Genomic DNA, 4862 nt, shown 5'->3' with positions numbered 1-4862 from the left:
TCAAAGAAAAGAAATTAGATGATATCATTTAATGCGCAAGTAATGACACTTATGTATACGTATTGAATACTTTTCAGTTGGATGCGACGATGTCGTCCAAGAACGATCTTCATAATGATCTTCGGACGATCTTCTGTTTCTCGAATACGAGAATGATTGTTCTTCTGTGCGGTTATTTTCAGTGAACACATAATACAGAAAAGTCGCTATTCCAACTCCAACTCCGACAAGTAATACTAATCCGGGGTACGTCATTTTCATTACATCTAAGCAATACGCGTACGACGAGTATATTTATCACTTAGCCTCATGTTTTGTGATTTTCGTAACGTTATCTACCATATCTAGATTTATACATTTGATGAAGAATCTAATCAATTATTAAAGATTCCCCTTAATTTTTTATCAATTGCAAGACAATCACTTTCTATCCAATTCTTGTATAACGGAAACAAAGTGTCACATATACACTAATCCTAACCTAATCTATCCACAAAAATAGTAACAGTAACAGGCAGGTTTGCTAACTAAACAAATTTAATTTTCTCTATAGATTGGACAATAAAGTAAAGCAAAACTAAAGGTGCCTTTTCATGCTGACGCTTAACGCTCATTTTCAGCGTCAAAATAGATCACGTGATCAAAATTGATGCTTGATATTCGTCAAATTCTATTACATGACTTATTTTAACGCCGAAAATGAGCGTCGAGCGTCAGCATGAAAAGATATTTTCATGGTTTTTGCACACTAGATGCAGAAACGCTTGCCGAGCGCAATACATGATGCGATAACCAATAAGCTTACAGCATCTAATATATTCATTGGTTACCTTGTCACATTTTGCATTCAATATGCAGGAGCATATTGTGCATGCCATGAAGTCAATGGAGAACTCATTTGTCCAATAATAAATTGACTGTGTTCAGTAGAGAAAATTATAAATCGTTAGCGCTTAGTAATTTTTTAATATTGTGCGCATTTAAGTCGACAAAGCGGCTAGGTCTGCTCGCAAACAATTAAACATAATTGGTTGGATCCACAGGTAAGAACCAATCCTAACAGCACAAACGTCGATATGTCGACTGTAAGTTGACTTTGCTAAGTTAGGCCTTTAGAGCCTATTATATCGTCGATTTTGTACAGATCCTTTAATGTCAATTTTAGGACGTTTAATGCGATTTTGGGGCTCTTCACAATAACAACAAGGACAGAGAGTAGAGAATAAGAATTTCCTATCAGAAACTGTGTAATTCCACAATACATGATTTCTGATAGGTTGAAATTCTTATTCTCTGTTCTCTGTTCCCTGTTCCTTTTATTGTAAGACAAAGCCCCTTATGCCCCTTACAAAGCTTATATGTGGAATCATTTTGTTCTTGTTGTTTAACTATAGTTAAACAAAGATGAATGCTGTTCATGAGCGTTGTGGATATAAATCGGATCACAGACTAGAATGGTTGATTTAAAATCGGCTTACAGTCGTCTTTAAAGTGGAATATTGTATGATTTAGAGACGTCTTCAAGTCGTCTAAGATCGACTTATGGACCTCCATTTGTCAGACGTCTAGAAGCTATAGTCGACTTAGAATCGACTTTGTGCTGTTAGGGAATTATGCTCATTCGCTCGGTAAGCTGCTTTGTCGTCTTGAACTCGTCCATTACACTTTGCATACTAGCGCGATGTTCATCGCGCGCGACACACGATATCCAATAAGTGTACAATAGCTTTACCTTTAATGAGATATTCTCATTCTAAAGATATACTGTTATTGGATATCGCGTCGCGCGCGACTAACATCGCGTTGATGTGCCGAGGCCATTAGAAGAATCTAGTAAAAAATCAGCAAAGAACCCAATAGAAATGACAATGAAATCGACGTCGATTCGACATGGGAATTCTCATCTTTCTTTATCTTTAATTCTCTCTGGGAATTAAAGATAAAAACTAATGATATTAAAGAATTACTAAGCACTAAAGGTGCCTTTTCATATTGATGTTCGACGCTTATTTTTAGAGACAAAATAAATGACATGATCGAAATTAACTATTGATATTTGTCAATTTTTATCATGTGATTTGTTTTGACGCTAAAAAAAAGTATTACGTGTCAGCATGAAAAGATACTTTAACTGATTAATTTTCTCAGAGAGCAGAGAATCGATTGTGTATCTTAAAATGAGATGAAAATTATAAAAGTGAGCAAATTCATTAGTTATTAACCAATTAAGTTATGAATATTTTAATGAATTTGCTCACTTTTGTAATTTTCGTCTTATTTCGAGATACACAATCGATCCCTTGAATAACGAATGCCATTCAATAATAATTCTATTCGCGTTGCGAATCCTCAAAAATGTTCGCTCTTAAAATGAGATAAGTATTGGTCTATTCACATTGCACTTTTTGCCTTAAGCATCTCTGTTTTTTTTCTTCGACCCGAATATACATATATTTATCTCATTTTAAGCGCAAAAATTTTTGGAGATTTTAAAACAAAACAGCTCTTGTTTTAAAGCAAACAATTCTTATATATTTGAGCATTAGGGGGGGGGGAGGGGTAGAGAAGATGCAAAAAGTTTTTTTAAGGATGAAAATACTATTGATTAAAAAGGGAATTAAGAAGGGGGATTTCTTTATTGAATATTAAAAATGATTCTGTTTGCGTTGTTTGCACTTTTTTTTCTCTCAATATTTGGAATTGAACAAAATTACTAATATGTTTATAAACGATTAATGTTTAAATGGAAGAATCAAATGTTATTAAAATTATTATCCTTTGTAACAAAATCTTTTTTAACCAGAAAACCTCTAGATTGAAAATTTATTTTGGTTGGTCTTATTTTAATGTCAGATTCATATTTAGCGACTCAAAATACATAGAATAGCTCGGTCTCCACTCCAGCACAGGGTACTTTTTTTTTATAGGTCTGTGATTATTAAATTGTTTTTAACAATTTATTTTAATTCCTCTTCTTAATTAGGACAGAAGGAAGTGTGTAGGTAGGAAAGTAAATAAAAAATGCAATAGTAGGAATTATACTTTTATTATTTTATTATAAAGGACAGTACGTTACACAGACACATTTTTTGAAGGTACTGACGTGCAGTCTTGAAAGATTCTAAATAGATTCTGTACCCCTGAGGTACATAGAAGACTATATTTCAAAAAGTAAAGATTTTTTTATTTGTCATAACAGAGTTTATGATATTTAAATGATATTTATGGAATCAAAGGAAAAAGGCGTGTATTCCCTGAAAGAGCGATCATATGATTTTTGTCATATTTTAGATATTTTTTTATGTGTTGATTTGTCATTTCAGACTTTTAATATAAACGAACTGTTCCATTAAAATTTAATTATCAGTCCATTAAAAACTATTAAAATTTGTATGGAAAATTTAAAATAAAGTTAAAAAAAAAATAATTTTTTTGGATATAGCGGCTACAGCGCAGATCGAGTAGAAAAATGTCGGAAGCTCGGAGAAGAATTAGGATATTCGCTACTTTGTTAAATTTAATATAATATGCATTTTCGATTAATAGTTATGTGCGTAGCAAAATTAAATAAAACACTAGATATGATAATTTAAAGACTAAAATATTATCGTCAACTCCACGCACAACACATATACCTATAATATTATCTATTGCCAGTCATTGGAATGCTTACATTACAAGTTAGTAATGAAAATGATGATTCGTTTTTGTTTCAATTTTTTTTTGAATGAAAATAGTAAAATGGAAAATTTCACTGATTTCCCATGAAACTGTGTTAATACATTATATCACTTATATTTGTTCCAGCTCTATCAGTTATGTATTTTACTCTTTTTTTTCTGATTTGATCTGATGTTAGAATTGATTTACTACATTGTAACGTTTCTCGATAAAACGTTTAATAGCATTAATTAGTCTTGTGTTAATATAATCACGAAATATTTATATAAATATACTTTGAATAGTCTTCGCAGATATTTTATATCTGCAAGATATTTTACGGAGAAAGCAAAAAAGTCATGTATTTCGAAAAATATTAGCAATAGAAAAAAAGTTAGAGATTAAAATCTTTTGGTCCCGTAGTCACTATTAGACAAAAACCAATTTAATTATCTTCAATGGCAAAGAAACGTGTATAAATTTAGAGAGTATTCTTTTGAATTTATATAAGAGATTTTTTTACAAAAATATTATGATGCATTTCTTAAAACAACTTCTTATTTTATACAAAGACAGGGACAATTATGCTTTGTATGCTTTAAAATAAAAAATCATGTTTAATTTTTAGAGAGCCTTTCTGAAATTATATTCTTATGGAATTTATAAATGTTTAAATTATTAATTAAGGGATGATTTCTTTTTATTTATTGCAACAGGAATTGCTGTAGTTCTTTTTTGTATAGAAATTTTTTTGATACTTTTATTGTTTATCAGAAGAAGAATTGTGTGAATGCGTTAATTGGCGTGAAACAGGGCAATCTAGGAAATAGACATTACAATTGAAGATTGCATTACTATCGAAAATAATGTATTGTGGAAATGTAATATAATTAAGTTGTTTTTTAAAAGCACCGGATTGATAGACCATCTAGAGTTTTTAATGAAATGCAACGAATTAAAATATTGCTTTTTCCTCTAACCCTTTTTCTATCTTTAAGGCTATTTAATATACACGACTAGTTTGTTTTGCAAAACTATTTGTCCATTAATGAAGAAGACACAATGAAGTCTACAGTATATACATTTCATAAAGAAAATTCTTTTTTGAAAAAAAGATGGATATAGCATGTTATCTACACATCCATCCCCCCCCTCTACACACACACACACACACACACACACACACACACACACACACACAC

This window comes from Atta cephalotes, assembly GCF_000143395.1.
Source record: "Atta cephalotes unplaced genomic scaffold scaffold00076, whole genome shotgun sequence".
Classification (NCBI taxonomy): domain Eukaryota; kingdom Metazoa; phylum Arthropoda; class Insecta; order Hymenoptera; family Formicidae; genus Atta; species Atta cephalotes.
The sequence above is the reverse complement of the archived record's forward strand: the minus strand, read 5'-3'. Positions refer to the sequence as shown.